Source organism: Camelus ferus, chromosome 1 (assembly GCF_009834535.1).
Source record: "Camelus ferus isolate YT-003-E chromosome 1, BCGSAC_Cfer_1.0, whole genome shotgun sequence".
Taxonomy (NCBI): Eukaryota; Metazoa; Chordata; class Mammalia; order Artiodactyla; family Camelidae; genus Camelus; species Camelus ferus.
Genome location: NC_045696.1, coordinates 109,398,496 through 109,417,526, shown reverse-complemented (window position 1 = coordinate 109,417,526; position 19,031 = coordinate 109,398,496). Strand labels below are relative to the sequence as shown.

The 19,031-nt window shown below is 45.8% G+C and overlaps 1 long non-coding RNA gene across 1 annotated transcript in view; it reads right to left on the bottom strand.

Annotated features, from left to right (window-relative positions):
• The window catches only part of LOC116666093, a 43,593-nt gene extending 24,983 nt beyond the window's left edge, over positions 1–18,610 (bottom strand). The window contains exons 1-2 of the long non-coding RNA XR_004322959.1: positions 18,585–18,610; positions 18,014–18,103 (exon numbers count right to left, since the gene is read on the bottom strand). This is a non-coding gene — a long non-coding RNA (uncharacterized LOC116666093). The remainder of the gene's footprint in view (positions 1–18,013; positions 18,104–18,584) is intronic.
• Positions 18,611–19,031: the final 421 nt, after the last annotated feature.

The window sequence follows — 19,031 nt, the reverse complement described above, 5'->3', positions numbered from 1 at the left end:
AAAAACCACGACCACAAAGGCAAAGACTGATAAATCTGACTACATTAGGGAAAAGAATTTGGTTATGAAAAGTCATCAAGGCAGTGAAGAGGCAAGCACAGAGCAGGAGAGTGTTTGTACTGTATGTAACTGACAAAGAGCTATATATCTGATATATAAAGGATTCCTATGGTTCATAAAAAAGACAAATAATAGAAAAATGAGTGGAAGAGAGTTGAGTAAGTATTTAAAAATGACCAATAAAGAGACAGGAAACTGTTCACCCTCACTAGTGATCACCGCAATGAGACACCACTATACCCCCACCTGACTGGTCGAAATGTGAAAATCTCACAAGACCAGTGAGATGAAAAGAACGTGTAGCAGAATATGAAAAGATCAAGTTGCAGAAGAGAAGACGTACTGAACAGTGATAACCTACAATGGGAAATGTCAAGTCCATGCCAGTGTCACTCGCTGGCTTGCAGCACATTTACCCAACTGCAGAACCACATTACCCCATGTGAATGCAAATTCAAATGTAAACAGCACTTCAAGGAATTGGCCCAGTTCCTGGAAACATCTGAAGGCTAAGGTGGAGGGCCTGAAATTCCCTCCCTGAATTCCTCCCAGGGCCCTCGATTCAGCTCCGTCAGGAGAGTGGATGTTCCCCTGACATGGGCACCAGAGAAGGTTTCTTCAGTCTTCACCCCAGGCACTGAATGAGCTCTTCCCAGGGGGAGGCAAGTAGGACAAGGTAGTCTTTTATTAACTGATTACAACCAATTTATTCTCTGGGCAAGACGCTTCCTCAAAATGTGGGATAACTTAATGATTGTTTCTAATTGAAATATAGTAAGATAAGGGTTGGCTATGTTCCTCCAGATAGGCGGAGGCAATTTGTAAAGAAGCCAGTGGAAGCAGTTGGTTTGCATTTTAATCCAATCAAAAAAGCAAATTGGCATGTATTTGGAACATTTTTCCTAAAGGTGGGGGGGGCATAAACACTCTGATGGAGTTTTCCTACTTTTGGAGGCAAGGGTCAAATGTGGACTTCCTGGCAGGGATCTAGACCAATAGGAGGCAGAGAATTCTAGAATTGCCAAGAGAGCAGAGAAAAGCCAACTGAGGCACTGGTCAGAAAGGACTTCCCACAGCGTAGGATGTAGTGAGCCCTCAACGAATGGTAGTGATGATGGTGAGGGGGGTGGCGTTATGACGGTATGAATGGCCCTTAGGATGGCAGGGTGATGGGGGGTGGATGGTTCGTGGGGGTAGAACTGATAATGGTGATGGTTAACAGTGATAATGGAGGTGCCGACTTGATGATGACAAAGAAGGTGGGGGAGGAGCAGGTTACGGGAGCAGAGGCTGGAGAGGATGAGCGGCTGGTGGTGATGGTGATGGTAGTAGTAGCACTGATAGTGATGGAAAAGTCTTTGCTCCCTCATGGAAAGAATGCAGCTGGGCCCGTCGAGGCCACAACAGCTGGGACAAAGAAGCCCAGTTAGATCTATACCACCCTGCAGGAGCCAGGGAGCCAAGCACAGGACGGGAAGTTTTATTCCAGGTAAAGGGACAAGTTCTACACTGCAAAGTTACTTATTCTGATAGGGTCTTGGGAGAACATGAGAGTGACTAGGTACAGTGTTCTGAGGATTGCTATGAAAACCCTCTGGCCAGGAGTGGATGAGCAAGACAGGTCTTCCAGCACTTGCCCTCTCTCCTCCTTCATCCGATCAAACCCACGTCCTGAAGATGCTCCCTCCTCATGCCTTCCCTCTGACGCTGTCTCACTTCAGGCCCCATCACTGCTCACATCGGCACCTGTTTCCTAGGGCATCCTCCTACTTCCTGGTCCATGGCCTTCCAGTCTGCAATTTTCCACAGCCAGAAACACAACTCTTTTGGCCTGGAAGCTCGCAGAAAGATCTGGAGAGGGAAAGGGACTCCTCGAGCAGGGGTCATAACGCACTTGCCTGGGTGAAGGAGGATTAACCAAATGGCTGCATTTAGGCTAACAGTTTGCTTATTCTTATGCTTGCCCTTAAAATGGTCAGCTGATCTGACTGACCCACTGCTACTCCCAGCTCTAGGCCCGTTGTTAAAATAAAGCTATTAATTTTTACTGTTTCTGCTTTATTCCAGTAATCAAAAGCAATAATTATGCATCATTTCTGAGTTTTTCTCCAGGCATAAGGTCATGGAAATGCAACCTTACAAAATAGGCTAAATACCAAGAAGACCACGCCTTGGGCACTTACAAGATAAAGCGATCAAAACAGTGACAACCGCTGGCCTCTATAGAGTTAGTCTCCTGGAGACATCACGACGCCACTCTAAGTCTTCTGACAAGAAAATGATTCTGTTGATTGTTATCAATGATATTTTTGTCTGAGCTATGGCTATGTAATCACCCTGCCTCATCCCCAAGGGGGGCTCACAGTTTTGAAGGCACCAGCCTGCCGTGAGCGCCCTTTGCCCAGCAAAGTAATAAGTTGTCTCTTTTCTTCTAAGCTCCAAGACCCTGCCTCTGAGTTTCAATTTGGCTCATCAGGGACAGGGGCTGATCTTTTGGCAACATGGGGAAGAAACAAGAACACTTGGTGTCTCTTCTCTGTGCCCCCCATAAGTCACAGATCTCCCAGGTCTGGGAGGGTCTGGGCAGAAGCCTGCAGAGTTTAGGCTCTGCCTGGGCCCTGCCCTACAAAGCCCTCAGCCCTCTGCACAAGCATGCCTTCATGCTAACTGAAACCAGCCTCCTCCCACGGCTCCCACGAACCTAGCTGGGCCACACAGGGCCAGCAGCAGGGGTTCACTCCCAGGGCTTGGTGGCTGGCAGATGTGACGCATTGTCATCGCCAGGAACTGAGCTTGCCAGGTTGCTCGGCAGGCCCAGGACAGCGAGCCCGCGCCAGCTCTGGGGAGGGCTGGGGGTCCCAGGAAGGTGGGCACAGATGGAGATCAGCAGCCTCCCTTGAGGCCTAGCTATGCCTCCCCAGGAAGACTGACCCCCAGACATTCGGGCACTGACATGGGTGGGGTCGCTTCAGTTTTCTGTCCTCAGAGCATTGCATACTCTTCAGTGATATTTATTAACTGCTGTAATGAATTTACCCCTTACTTTGAACAAGTGGGACTGCAGAGAGAATAAGCAGAAAGCTTTATTCCTGCCCCTAGTAAAATCTCCCACAGGTCCCATGGCTTTCTGATCACTTCTAAATAATAAAAACTTTTAGTCTATTACATGTGGAATCTAAAAAACTGAGACAAATGAACTTATTTACAGAACAGAAACAGACTCACAAACATAGAAAACAAACTTGTGGTTACCAGTGGGGTAAGGTAGGGGTGGGTAGTGGAGGGATAAATTGGGAGTTTGGGATTTGCAGATATACACTACTATATATAAAATAGATAAACAGCAAGGTCCTACTGTAGAGCACAGGGAACTATATTCAATACCTTATAATAGCCTATAATGAAAAAGAATATGCAAAGGAATATATTTATGTATAACTGAATCACTAAGCTGTATACCAGAAATTAACACAACATTGTAAATCAACTAGATTTAAATTAAGAAAAAAAAACTTTTTAAAACTTCTAGTCTAAAGAATCCTATAATTAATATGATATAATAATAATATAATAATCCAGTATAATAATCAAATCCTCTCTCCACTGTCAGCTTCTTCCGCAGTGCCTGGCAAACAGTGGTGGGCTGGCAGTGCTTGTGGAATGGATTTTCTGAGCCCTGGTTTCCTGACCTGTAAAATAGAGGTATTTTACACTGCGCTGCTTGCCGCCTAGGGTTGAGATGTAAAGTAAGGGGACTCCAGTGCTCTCTCTGGCCAGGAAGACTCCTCCCACATCCCCTTCTCCTGGCCAACTCTACTCTTCCTCAAAACTTAGCTTCTGGGAAGCCTTCCTGACACCCCTTGCTGAACCTGGGGCCCCTCCCTCCCGCTCTCCGCTCTTGGAGTTTGATCCTACTGTTTGTGCTTGTGTGTACTTACCACCCTCTGAGATCCACCACCACATTCTGCAGTGGTGTTTGTTGAATAAACAAAGAGGAAGGGAGGAGGGTAACAGACTCTGATAAATGTTGATGAAAAGTTAATAATGTGAGGTTGGTACTTATTAGCAATAAATGAGAGAGGGGAGAGGTGAGGAATGAAAGCGGGAAGAGGGAAGAGGCAGGGAGGGAGGACCTGAGACAAAGCAGCTACCCAGACCCACAGGCTTCCATCTGGAGTGCAGAGGGCAAACGGGGTGGGGTCGGCTCTTCCTAGTCTCCTACCCGAGCAACAGGAGGAAAGAGGAGGGGGCAGGGCTAGGAGGCGGGGCAGCCTCTTTCTCTCCCTGCTCCTCACTCTCCCTCTTGATGACTGTGTCCCAGTCCTTCTAGGAATGGCCTGTAGGCAGGCAGATGGGGATTTAAAATAAGGCTGTCTCCGAAGAAATTCTCCCAATTTCTTCTTCCTTGCTCTTCACTCATATTCTTGAAATGGAACATCCCTTGGACATTTTCTTTGTAAATTCTGCATGTGGTGGTCCATCTCAGACTTGGTGGAATCTGATCATCTATCCCATCGGTGATTCACTCAAACTGAATAGGACAGGAAGCGTCCCATAAACATTGATTACACTAGTAAACACAACGGCAAAAGGAAATAAACATTATAGCACTAAGAATGGGAGAGGGGGCCACCAGCAGAGTTTGAAGACAATTGGATGGAACCATTTGATGGGCACATCAGAACAGAGGAGGCAGCCACAGAGGTAGATGCCTAGGAGGTGCTCATAGGGGGCCTGGGAAGACTCTGTGGTCAGAAGGTACAGGCACAGAGGAGACAACAGGGAGGAGAAATCAGGGCGAGTCCTAGATCTACCTGTAAAGAGTTGTGTCTAAGAGCACATCCACCCTATACTTGCCTTGTCTTGAGTAGGCAGAACAAGAAGCCAAGATGGTATCCACCCCAGGCCGCACCAGAGGGTGCTCTGTAAAAGAAACGAGACAGGATCTCTGGGGGATACTGGGGCTCCTGAGTCAATGTTGCCATTCCAAGAAAAGATGTCCCTATAGTTGGGGGGCCTGGGGGGGTGGTCCTGGCCATGGCCCCTAAATGGAATCCTGCCAGTCTACATGCCCAAGGCTCCCACTGGGAGAAGAGCTCTGTTGAAGAAATAGATCCACATGATGGTAGAGAAGACCAATACGAAGCACCTATATTAAAACACAAACCTCTCATCCACAGATATAAATGGATAGCTAAGGGTCTCCAGGTCGTTGAGTAACACCAACAGCCCACAAAGAAGAACCAAAATATGCAAACAAACAGAACTATGAATCCAGGAGAAACAGAGATAGAGTGGGAAATGGTAAATTACTTAAAAAAAATCTACTTAGTGTCCTCAGTGAGATCCTAGGAGGTTTTTCTTCCATAGACAGAGGGGAAAAAAGTCATTGAAAAAAAGAAAATAGAAAACAATAACATGTTCTTGAAAATTAGAAATGTAATTGTCAAACTGAAAAAAATGCCAAGAATTGAAAGAAATACCCGAGAACAAAAGTTCTGAAAATGTGATACCCCACCAGCAACAACAACATCGCTGGGAAAGCTTTTAACACGAGATTTTCTGTGTTCCAGTCTAGACTTACTAAATTAGAAACTGGGGGTGGAGCCCAGCAATCTATGTTTTTGGAAGCCCTCCAGGAGATTAGGAGGCACCTCAAGTTTGAGGACCACTGAGACCTAAAACAGAGAACAAAAAGACAAAGAGCTGAGAAGTGAGAAAAAAAATTAAAAGACATAGAGAATCAATGGGGGAAAAGTTACAGAAAAGGGAGACAGAGACTTAGGAGGAGCACACAATCAAATACATAACTACAGTGATCCAAATATAAGTACGTTTCAGAAAATGTCCTTGAACTGAAGGAAGATACTAATCTTTAGATGTCAGAGCCTCGAGAGTTTTATCCCCTCATCATTGCTGGGAAAATTAGAGCCAGTACATGCAAAGAATCTGTCACATCTCATAGCACAAAGCAACACCCAGTAACTGTTGCTACCCTCCTCGCTGCTTGGGTGCTTGGCACCCAAGACCCTCCAAGCCTTTCTCTACAGCTATTACAAAGAGTCTTGCTTGTAGTTTATGTATTTTTTTCATAGAGTTCATCATATTGTACATAGTGCTTTGCAACTGAGTTTTTTGTGTTTAGCAAACAGGAAGTTCTCCCTGGTCAGTTTCTCCATATTCACTTTATTACTACACAGTATCCACACTTTACCTGCTTCTTACTGATAAGCTGGCATCTATTTTTGTTACAGTTATAAGTAATGCTGTACTAAGTTTCAGGCTTACCAACCATTTGTGAGGGTAACAGTTTCCCTCATCAACACTTGACATTAAAGTGAGATTAATTCTTGATAAATGTTGTTAAAAAGAAAAGACCCCCTTGCTGCATTTCACTGCATCTCCCTGGCTTCAGACAGGGTGACCTCTTTCTTGTGTTTGTTGCACATTTGCATGTTCTCTTCTGCAAATTTTGCTCATATGCCTTGTCTAGTTATTTTCGTATCAAGTTGTTTGTCCTTTACTTATTGGTCTGCAGTGTTTTATATAGTCTGAAAATTATTTTTGTCTATTACACATGTAACACATATTTAAATTTTAGCAAAAGGATGTTTAATACTAATTTTTGAGAAGGTTGTAAGATAAAGCTTTCTAATTTTTTCCCCAAATAGATATTTTTTTCAACACCGATATTTAAATAGTTTTGTCACCTTAATAAAATCTCATTTAATCATTCGCCCATTTTCACATGTAAATGTGCCTATTTCTGGCCTCTCTATTCTGTTCCAGTGATATATTGTTTGAATTCTTAGTAAGTCATCACTACTGCTACTGCCATCCTTGTCATTTTTTTTTCTTTTTTTCAAAATGTTCTTGGCTATTCCTGCACATTTTTTTTCTTCCAGATAAATTTTAGAGTAAGCCTACCAAGTTCATTTTATTTGACATCCATTCATTCCTTTTTCAATGTTCTTGCTTTGTGTAGATCTGAGTTCCTGACTTCTATTATTTTCCTTCTCTAAAGAATTTTCTTGAACATTTCTTGCAAGGAATGTCTACCAGCAACAAATTCCCTGAATTTTTGTTGGTCAGAGAAGGTCTTTATTTCTTTATCATGCTTGAAGGAAAATTTTGCAAGGTAAGGAATTCTTGGTTGGTGAGATTTTTTTTCTCTTAACACTGTAATTTCACTCCACTATCTTCTTGTCTGCATGTTTTCTCTGAGGTGAAGTCGGATGCTAATTCTTATCTTTGTTCCTCCTTATTTTTTCCCCTCTGGCTTCCTTCGGAATTCTTTTATCTTTGATTCTCTGCAGTTTGAAAATGATATGCCTAGATCTGCCCACCCACCCGCCCGCCTGCCCGCCTGCCCGCCTGCCCGCCTGCCTCCCTCCCTTCTTCCTTTCTTTTTTGGCATTTATCTGGCTTGATGTTCTCTGGGCTCCTTCCTAGGTCTGTGGTTTGGTATCTGACACTAACTTGGGGAAATTTTCAGTAATTATTGCTCCAAGTATTTCTTCTGTTCCTTTCTCTCTTTCTTCTCCTCTGGTCCTCCCATTACACATAAACAACACCTTTTGTTTTGTCTCATAGACCTTAACTATTCTGTTCTTTTTTGATTGTTTTGTTTTTCAATCTTTGTTCTCTTTGCTTTTCAGCTTTGGAAGTTTCTATAGAGAGATCCTCTAGCTCAGAGCTTCTTCTTCCATTGTGTCCAGCCCACTAGTAAGCCCATCAGAGGAATTCTTCATTTCCTGTCAGTGTTCCTGATCTCTAGCATTTCTCCCTCTGCTTGCACTGTTCATGCGTTCTCACACACTGACTACTCTATCCATTAGTGCCCTGAGCATATTAATTGCAGCTGTTTTAATTTGTGGTCTGATAATTGCAATATCCCTCCCACATCTGGTTCTGATGTTTGCTGTCTTTTCAAATTGTTTTTGCCCTTTAGTATACTTGTAAATTTTCCCTTGATGGCTGGATATGACGTACTGGTAAATAGGCATTTAGTAATGTGGTAATGAGGTGGGGGGGAGGGGAAGGGTTTCTATAAGTAAGTCTCAGTCTTTTATCGAGCCTGTAGCTCTGCATTGTGAATTTCACAAGTGTTTCTTGGGTATTTTTTTCTCCCCTACTAGGTGGGACAGAGTAGCTAGAAGGAAGGGGGGCAGATCGGGGATTCTCCTTCTCCCACGTGGAAGGCTGGAGCCGCCTGGAGGTGGGCATTTCCTTTTCCCCAGGTCAATTAGGCTCTGAAAATACCCCAGTAGGTTCGGCTCCAGTTAACTAGTAACACCAGTAGGAGGGCCTTGATAAAAACAGAGTACTCTGATGTATTTCAGAATGGTTTCTTTTCTCCCTCTCCCTGCTGGAGGCACGAAGGGATTTTCCTCTGATATTTACTGTGAGAACCTGGCCATGCTCCTGGAGGTAAAACACACAAAAGTGTGGGGTAGTCCCATGACCGGGTCCCCCAGACTTTTCACCTGTCACACTTGTCCACAGTGAAGCTTGTGAATCAGAGTTCGTGTTTCCCTACCCCAGCGCTGACTCCTGCTCATGAGGCTCCCCAGGTGTGCCAGTGTGTCTCCCCAACCTTGGGGGCAGTGGTTTGCCCCATGCTCTCACCTCTCAGGGATCCAAGGAAAGATGCTGATTTGTCAGTCTGTTCCTGGTTGCTATGGAGTGGCAACTTCTAAGCTTCTTACATGCAGAGCCGGAAACTGGAAGTCCCCACCAAGTTTGTTTTAAAAGTGAACTATTTATAACCACGTTAAAAAAACAAACCATGTTGAACCTATTTTATATACATATATATATATATACACACACACACACACACACACACATATATATACATATACACACACACACACACACACACACATATATATATAATATATATTTATAAATATATTGAACCTATTAATTTGAAAAGAACTGACTTATAAACATTTTGCATCCCTGTATCCAGGAACATGTTTGACATCTCCATTTATTCAGGGTTGCTTTTTAGTAAATTCAATAACTTCAATAATGCTTGATAGGTTTTCATATTTCTTGCACATTTTTTGACAAGTTTATTCCCAAATATACTATATGGTTGTTTTTAAAACTATTTTTATAAAGTCCTTTTTTGGTTGGTTTGATTGGTTATTATTGGCTTCTTGGAATGCTAGTGGTTTTAGTAAGTTATTCTCTACTCGGTCTCTTTTTGTTTTTCGGTTGGTTTTGCTTTTTTATTAGTTTTAATAGTTTGTCTAATAGTTTTATTATTTCTATTTGTCAGCTGAGTTGCCTGCATTTGCTAGCTCGACCATGAAATCATCTGGAAAAAAAATAACAGTTTTGTCATCATCCCGGAACACCTCCCCCAAATTATTTCTTATTCATGTCTTACTGTTTCATGAGATTTTGAGAAAGTAGGCCACGCAGAAATGAGGTCGCAATCCAAATGTATGGACCACATGAGCAAAGAAGCCACCACGAATCAAAGTCAGCAAAGGCATGAACAGCTTGAAACTTCTGAGAACTTTGAGAAATGGAATCAATAGACCCAGATTATTAAAAAGGAATGTGTACAATGATTAAAGAAAGGAAAGATGTAATGAAACACATAAGCAGCTACTTAGGTTGTTATATATATAAATGAGAAGAGAGAGCTTTTAGAAATGAAAAATACAGACACTGAACTCTAAAACCCAAATCCATTCAACAGCAGAGGAACCACAACTAAAAAACAGAATTGGTGAATCAGAAGGTAGGTTACAAAAAGTTACCCAGAATGCAGTACAGAAAGTTAAAATGAGGAAAAATATTAAACAGAGGTTAAGAGATGTGGAAGATAGAATAGAAAAAGGCAACATTTGCCTTCAAAAATATTTTTTCTCTCTTATTGTTAGGGATTAATTAATCCAACAATATACTCTGGTCTTTGAGCCACCATTTGGCATTTTCTCCCAGACAACAGGAAGATAATCAAATGCTTACTGTAGTGAGTACACTTGCACAAAAATGTACTTTCCTTAGATACTCAAAAACAATTTCAAGGCCGCTTCCTGGTATCCTGTGCCTAGATGAGAAAGTATATTTGTAACAAAGGTACTGTGCACTTTCTAATTTCACTGCATAACATTTTTTAAAATAAAAAAATAAATCAAGGAACCTAATTCCTGGAGCAAGGAGTGAAGGAAGGGCCATTTGTCACAAAATCACCATGGCAGTTGCTGGTGCCTCCCTTCCATGGTCGGTCAGCCAACAGTGTCAACTCTTTAGAATGACATTCAAAGTGATGTTTATGCTAGTGAATTAGAGCAGGGAGCCGATGATGTCTGGGTCATGGGTCATTTCCTTAGTGGCTCACAGCCACAGGCCGCGGCCCAAGCCCAGAAGGCGCCTTGTGGTCTCAGGTCTGGGTCCAGAGGTTGGGGCCACTGGGCCGAAGTTGTTACCACTACTAGAAAAGCAACTCCAGGGACGCTAGCTGGATCATGTACTTGCTTAAATATAGGCTGAGTGAATGCAGGAACATAGAAGCCAGTGCTATGCAATGTCATGTGGACACAGATGAGGGGAAGTCTCATGTAAAAACTCCCTGCACGTGGCCATCTCACCCTGCAAGTCAATAGCTTTCTCTCTGTTTCTTTCAGGAGTGTGTGTCTTGGAAACCAACTTTGTCTCTGGCATACCTTTCTCCAAGGCTTTTGAATACACTGAATAGATTTTTTTCTTAGAATAATGAATTCCATATGTGTGCATTTCTCAGTGGGAAGTGGGAGGATTACTTTTATTTGGTCATTAAAATTACTCGTCGCTGTAAGAAATCATTATATTTAATAAACCCTGAGTGCTAGAAAAAGTTGCAGAGGAGAGGGTGGAGTGGGCCTTCATTGCTCAGGGAGCTTACAATGTAACAGACCCCAAAATACACCTCTCTGACATTCACATGATGCTAGGCATCCACACTTGTTTGCAGGAAAACATTTATCATACCAATTTTTCAGAATGCTTGAAATAAATGCTTGAGTGATTTTTTTTTTTTAAAGGAAAAAGAAGGTAACTTTGGCAGCCAGGGTGGCACTGGGAAGAAAACAGGGGCAAAAGGCCCAAACAAGATGTTTTTGCCAAAGACTAGGGGAGGGAGCAGAGGGGACAGGAGAGGTTGCCCCGTCGACCTACAGATAAGACACTCTCAGGAGGATGGGGTTGCTGGAGAGGGCATATCAGAGAGACCCCAAATTCTGCCCCTGGATGACTCAGTAAGAACTACAACAGAAGGAGTGAAGGTAGCTCCCTGGGAGACCCTGATGGAGGACTGAAAAAGGAGAGGATGAGTTTTGTGTTGTCTGTGTTGGGTTTGAGGTAGCTGTGTGACATCCAGGTGGGGATGCCAGGGGGAGATATTAAAAAAGGCCTGGACCAGAGACCAGGTGTGGGGGTGCTGGGCACAGAGCAGTTATCCGAGCAGGGACGGAATCACTGAGGGACAAGATGGAGAGAGAAGACTGGGATAAGAACCGCAGGATTCCCCCCCAGTTTGGGGAATGGGAGACAGAAGCTTATGTAGAAGGTAAGAGGAAGAAAAGGTCCAGGAGAGAAGCAGTGAGGGAAGAGAGGGTTTCATGCAGGGTGATGTGGCTGGGAGGGTCAGGAGGAGGAGGATTGAGAAAAGGCCACTGAATCTGGCAGCCTTGGGAGCCTTAGGACCTGCAGAGGGAGGTGTCCCAGAGAGTAAGGACACTCTGGTCCCCGGGCAGGGGTGCCGACACCTGAGTGAGCCAAGAGATGGCCCAGGGGTGGTTGAGCCCTCCTCTTCCAGGCAGCGTGATGGTACCAGGCAGGGGAGACACTGAACGGGGGGTGGAGGGAGGCCATGACAGGGGAGGAGGCCACCAAGACAGGAAAATCATAGGGAATGAAGACCGCCAGCAGGAAACTGCCTAGGGGACCCAGGGCGGGAGGGGACAGTAGTGATGACAAGAGGGAGAGGTGAGAAAGCTCTTCTGAAAGAGGGGATGGGTGTCCCAGGAACAGGACGTGGACTTTCTCAGGAAAGAAAGGGGAGCCGATGCCTGGGGCTGAATTAGGGGAGGGCGAAAGGGGAGGGAGGAGTCAGAACAGGAGGGAGAGGGGTAAGATGGGGATGATGGGGCCAGGCGGGGCCGGCATGAAGGAGAGGACAGTGCAGACAGTCCATGGGCAACCAACTGGACAGACCTCAGCGCAAAGTGACGCGGGTCAAGCAAAGAACAGCTGAGTTTCCGAGAGGGCCCCTGGCCTGGCCTGCTGCTTAGAGAATGAGCTTGAGGTTATGCTGGGTCGGCCTTCCTTTCTCCTGAGCCCCAGGGACCTCTCGGAGGGCTGAACACTCCCCAGCCCAAGAAGTCCTTTGTCTAGTATGGCCGCCTTGGCCTTGCTTTGTTTCCTGAGCTTTCCTCGCTTTACCCACCGCTTCCAGGAGATGGAAGGGATGCTTCCTGTGAATCCCCTTCTGGCATTCCCGCCCAGGCTCCTGGGGGTCCGCAGCTGTTCTGGAGAATCAAGCTGCGCCACAGTTGCCCACCATGACGATCCAGCCAGGCCTCTGGTCAGGAGGACCCCCATCACAGGATGGCTCAGACAGCTAAGAGCAGAATGGACTGCAGTGGGGGAGGCTGGAGGGCAGCATCACTGGGAAGGAGTTGTAGTTGTCCAGGCAGGAATGATGGAGGCCTGGACCAGAGCAGTGGAGATGCAGTGAAGAGAAGGGGGTCGGGGGGAGGTTGCAGGGACACACTTTAGAAGTAGTGGACTGAGTAAGGGGGTGAGAGAAAGAGAGGAACTACGCCTGGTCCCGCGTACCAAGTGGCACTCAGTGTTGTCATCTGAACAGCAGACTTCTTAGTGCGACATGTACTAGGTGAGCCTGACAGTCTGGAGTGTTTTCTCCGAGCCTGGGAAACCTCAGTGAAGACAGCAGATGTCTGTTTTCCCAAGAAGGGGCAAGGGTAGGCAGGGCCTTCGGATGACTGGACGGGAGCTTAAGAGGGGCCAGTTCTCCTGCCCAGCCTCTGCAGGGACTTCCCTGAAAGAGTCAGGGTCAAAGTCCCTGAGCCAGCTCTGGGGAGGATGTGAGAGGTCCAGTCCAGCCTTGTGGGACCACCTCAGGCCTGACCCCCCAGCTTCTCCCAGCTCCTGCCCGGGGTACAACCGTGGCAGTGGGGGACTGGAGGCCAGGCCAGACTCCTCTCAGCATCCTGAGAAGAGAAATCCCCCGTGACCTGATGTGATGCAGCTTTCCACAAATGGCATTTTTGGTTTTTACCCCTGGGAAATGGAGTATTTGTTTTCCAAGAAACAGATTCTTGGATAGAAAGAACTACATTTGCAAATAAAAATTTTAATGAAAGTGGGGGATGGTGGGGGTGAAAGGAAGGCAGCCAGACAGATTTCAGCTGATGCCGTAAGTGGTTTTCTCAACCCCAGGATGTGTGCAAAGCTGCAGTCATACCCTGGGACCAAAGTGGTCTGAGCCACTGGGTTTAGAGGGATGGGAGTTGGGGCGGTGGGGTGGGCAGAAGCTCACAGATGGAGGCTATCATCACACTATTGGGACCAATTAGAAAACCAAAGTCAAGGACAGAAGTGACGGCCACTCAGATGAACAAGGGTCATGCATGTCCGGGTGGTCCCACACAGACCCTAGGGCATTCCTATCCCACAGGCAGTGGCCTGAGCAGTTCCCCATTAGAACAGGGCCACTGCCCCTCCAGGGACTACCCCACATCTCTGGAGATGCTGGAGATGCCTTCCCCAAGGGTTCAGGCTTCGCAGGTTTTACTAGGCCCTCGAGGAAGGCTCTCTGGGGCTGGAACCCTGGGGGTGTCTACAGCTTCAGAGCCTTTCCTCCCCCACACACTGCACTGTAACTGGCTGGTTATACGATCTAACCCCCTCTACTGTCCTACCCCCGCCCCCCAGACTGTGAGAACAGGATGGACTTCTAGCCTTCTCTATTCCCAGGGCCTGCCTGGCAGAGCTTAACAGTGTTTTAGTTGAATAAACAGAAAAATGACCAAATCCTCAACCAGCTGATCAAATTCCTTTGGTACAGTATAAACTTACTGTTCCTGAGTGGTGAGGATAAACAGCCAACTTGTATCCCTAAAAACCCCTCCTATACCCACGGCCTGGCAGGGAGAAAAGGCAAGGATGGAGATGTATTCCTCCCCACGCCTTGTGCCCACAAGGCCCAGCACGGGAGGCAGCCGGGCTGGCATTGAGATCCGCTCGTTCTGTTCTCCTGAACATGATCTACAGGTGAGCTACGCTCTGCTGTGAAAAGATGAGATGAGCTGGGCCGATCAGATGGTCTGGCTCGGAAATCTGATTTGAAAATAAGCAAAGAAACTGCCTGTTAGTAGTAGTTAATGTAGTAAGTACACGGGAGGTTAGAAAGGCCACATGTTAGTTTTAGTTACAAACTATAAACAAGCAGAGTCAGAAGCCGGCTGGTACCCAGACAGAAGCCAAGAGGACACTTTAAAAGGCTGCAGATCGAGGACAGCCTCTTCAGCAAGCCTCTTAAGCAGATAAATGCAAAAATAAACAGGTGGGACTACACCAAACTAAGAAGCTTTTGCATAGCAAAGGAAACGAAAAGGCAGTCTATGAATGGGAGTGGATATTTGCAAACCATTTATCTGATAAGGGGCCAGTATCTAAAACACATAAAGAGCTCATACAACTCAACTGAAAGAAGACAAACAGCCCAATTACAAAACGGGCAGAGGACCTGAACAGATATTTTTCCAAAGACGTACAGGTGGCCAGCAAAGACATGAAAAGATGCTCAACATCACTAATGACCAGGGAAATGCAATTCAGAACCACAGTGTGACATCACCTCACACCTGTCAGAATGGCTATTTTCAGAACAAGTGTGGACGAGGATGTGGAGAAAAGGGAACCCACATGCACTGTTGGTGGGAATGTAAATTGGTGCAGCCACCATGGAAAAGAGTATGAAGGTTCCTCAAAAAATTAAAGCTAGAACTAGCATATGATCCAGCTATTCCACTTCTGAGCATTTCCCTGAAGAAAACGGAAACACCAATTTGGAAACACGTATGCATCCCTATGTTCACTGCAGCATTATTAACAAGAGCGAGGATACGGAAGCAACAGAAACGTCCATCCACAGATGAATAAAGATGTGGTGTTTACACACACACTCACAGAGGAATACCACTCAGCCATAAAAAAGAATGAAATCTTGCTATTGGCAACAACATGGATTATACTAAGTGAAATAAGTCAGAGAAAGATAAATACCATATGACTTCACTTATATATGGAATCTAAAGAACAAAACAAAATAAAACAGAAAGAGCCTATGGATACAGAGAACAAACAGGTAGTTGCCAGAGGGGAGGAGGATGGGGAGGGATGAAAAAAATGGTTAACTATGTGAGTTAATGAATGCTACTTAGCTTGACTGTGGTGATCATTTCACAATGTGTGTGTGTGTGTGTGTGTGTGTGTGTGTGTACACACACAAAACCATCATGTACACCTTAAATATATATAATTTTTGTCAACTACACTTCAAAAAAGCTGAAAAAAGATTTCAAAAGTTAAATTAGATGTTTAAAAGGACCGTCTCTTGGAAGAGACGACACGTGCGGTAGTTTTGCAGGTGAGGGGCCACCTAGACTGCCGGGAAGTGGGGCAGGAAGGGCAGAGAGTACAAGTGGAGGCACAAAAGGGACGTGTGTAAGACAACTGGTTTAGTCTGGTGAGTAGAGAGCCAGGGAGGGGAGAAGGTGTGTGTGAGGGAGAGAGCAGGGGCCAGGTGGTGGAGGTATGGTGTGCTAAGATGGGAAGTCTGGCCACTGTGCAGGGGAATCAGATCTGCCCCGGGGACCTCCATCTCACCACGTCGCCCTCTCAAACCCATGGCTTCAGCGTAGGTCTTGTCATCTCCCAGACTAAGCCACTTCTAAACCCAGTGCTGATCCCACTCCCCCCACAAACCACTAAGTCCTATTCCAACCACTGACTCCCTTAGCCTACATCTACCCTGCAACCTCCTAGACCCTCAACATCCTGCCCTGACTGCCCTGCCCAGCTGGAGCTCACAGCTGATCACTGGAACTCCATCTCATCAGTACCCTAAACCTTCTTGCACTGCTACCCTCACACCTATCCAGACTCCATCAGCCCCACATTCAGTCTTCCCTTCTGTGGCGGACTCCTGGCTGGCTCCCCTAAACTGTTTTCTTCTTCTATAATACAGAGTTTTAGCTGGGGACATGGCTGCCAGCTAGACCCATTTCCCAGACTTCTGTGCAGCCAGATGCCAAGTTCCCACCAACGGAATGTGAGCAGAAGTGATGTGTACAACTCCTTTCTCCTTGACCTAAAAGGAAATTACTTGCTTTCCACTTCTGCTCTCACCGCTTCCAGGAGCTGGAACACTGATGTGGCAGAGGCCCAGCTGTGGCCACGCAACCCCACCAGCACAGCCTACAGAACGGTGGAACAGGACAGAAGGGACCGAGGACCCTGAGAGGTTCTGGAAAAGGAGCCACTCTACCGGCCAGTGCCACCCTCTTCCCTTTGGACTATAATGTGAGAGAAATATTCATATGATTTAATCCACTCCTTGTTACAGCAGATTTTACTGCAGTCAAATCTGTGGAGAAAAATGCCGTAACCGATGAGAACAGTCCCACCATGCATTCCTCGTCTCCGCCTCAGCTGAGTTCCACCTTCACTTGGTCCTGATCAGCTCACTTGCAAATTTCCTCTCGAAAAAGCGCAAACTCTCATGTTTATCAGGACCCTGTCCAATGTCTAACTCTCAAACCACAATCCTGTCTCTTAGGGCACTACAAATGTTGAGGCCACCAAGGAGGGTCTCCCACCATGTCCCACACACCCGAGCAAGCCTCTCCTCTTACCCCAATGGCACTGGGGTCCTTGTCTCTGTGCTCTGATCGGACTCCCTGGAGTAAATTCACAGCTCCACTATGTACTACCTGTGCAACCCATCTCAGTCTTCCTTTCCTCATCTGCAAAATGGGGATGACAATACTGCTTAACAGGACCATGAGGGTTCATAAGATAACGCATGTAAAGCGACTAGCTCAATGCCTGGTATACAGTGAGCAATGGCCACTTGCTACTAACACTACTAACACAAATGCGGCCACATCGCTACCTGACGGAGGCCCTCACTGAATCTCCAGCACCTACCAAAGTCTAAACCTCTCAGTATGCTGGGCCCTTCACAACACATTTACCATTTACCCCCAGAATTTTCTCTCATGCCACTCTCTGCCTTAAACACTATGTTCCAATAATACCAAACTGCCCACAGATCTAAAAAGAGTAAAATACACATTCACTAACTTGACAAATGTATATTAAAATGCCTAATTTTGGAGTATTAGTGATTACTCCAATAAATTAATTCCTCTTCCTGGAAAAAAACACCCACCTCTCTAAAAGGCACCAACATGAGAAAGAGCCTATTTTGTATCTTGTGTCTGGGAAGTGATACTGAATTTAGTTTCCTAAAATAAAAGTTAGGTTACCCTTCTTTCTGCTCTAAAATATGACGCTATGCTAAGGAAGTTATGGGGGGGGGGAAGCAATCTTTATATCTACTTTTAAATCTTATTCTATTATTTAAGTGCACTGGAAATATTGTATCCCATGGAAGGGGAAGGAGGCTCCTTTAAGAGGGACATATGATACATAAGCCAGTCGGTGAGGCTGGCAACAAAGGGACGCGAAAGAGCCAGAAGACGTCCAAAGTGGCCAGCAAGGACGGTGGCGGCAGGGGAAGGCCCTGAGGGCAGAGCCAGCCCCAGGTTTCCACAAAGCCCAGCAACCTGGCTGCAGCCTCCTGTCTCTTCCTCTTCCTGCCTTCCCAGAAGAGTCAGGATGGACTCTAGAGAGTACTTACCACGAGACAAGAGTCTGCTTGGCTGACCAAGAACGCCTGTTAGGTCAAATACAGCTGCCCTCCTCTCAGCTAGGTCATCTGTGGGTCTTCCTAGGGGGAAACAGAGAACATAGGCCAGAGGGCTGCTGCCTAGAGACTCCAACACAGAACTTAAACACAGGTTTATCAAGACACTGCGCTTCCTGACAGAGAGATTACGGCCGTGTCAAGCCCATTCTGGCCTGAGCAGGGTACGAGTTAGAAGAACTTCATTCACAGTATGAACTCTGGTGCTTTTCTGGGGCTGTGACCAAGTCCTCCTCAAGACCACCAGGGTCTCCAGAACGTCCTGTTCTCTGGGTTGTACAGACAGCCTGGAAGGTGTTTTTTTAGATGTACATTAAGTAGTACTGTGACCAAACAGTTTCAATCCCAAAATTAACAAGCCTTATATGAATACAAATAGTCTTAATAAAGGCACAAAAAATATAACCCAATAAATTCATGTGATATTTCATTAAAGGAATAAATAAATGTTTAAGCTCTTTAAGTAAGAATTTTTATGGAGACAGCCAGCCAATCTCCAGCTTACTTCCAGAGGTCCTAGGTAGTCAGACCATGAAGCCAGAGGAAAGGCATCTGATGGCAGATACCAAGGGCAAACACTGAGAACATAAATACCCTTGCAAGGCCAGATCTATAAAGTGGTGGCAGAATTATGGACCAGCGGAAAATAGTAAGGCCAGAGGCCAAAGGAACAGCAATCCCGATGGAATAGTAAGGATTTCCGGACATAGACTAAGAGGCTAACGTGTTAGGTAGTAACCCCTGCCAGGCCTTCTCCTCCAGGAACGGCAGCACTCACCCACCTAGCAGCAAGCTGACGGCACTCCCTGTATTTGCTAAGATGTCACAATCGCTGTGCTTCCTCTCATAACTGACAAAACTCTGGAGCATTAAATACACTATGAAAGGAGGCCAGATGCCACTCCCTTACCCCATTTCTGCATGGGGCAGACATTGCTAGTTGCCCACCAAT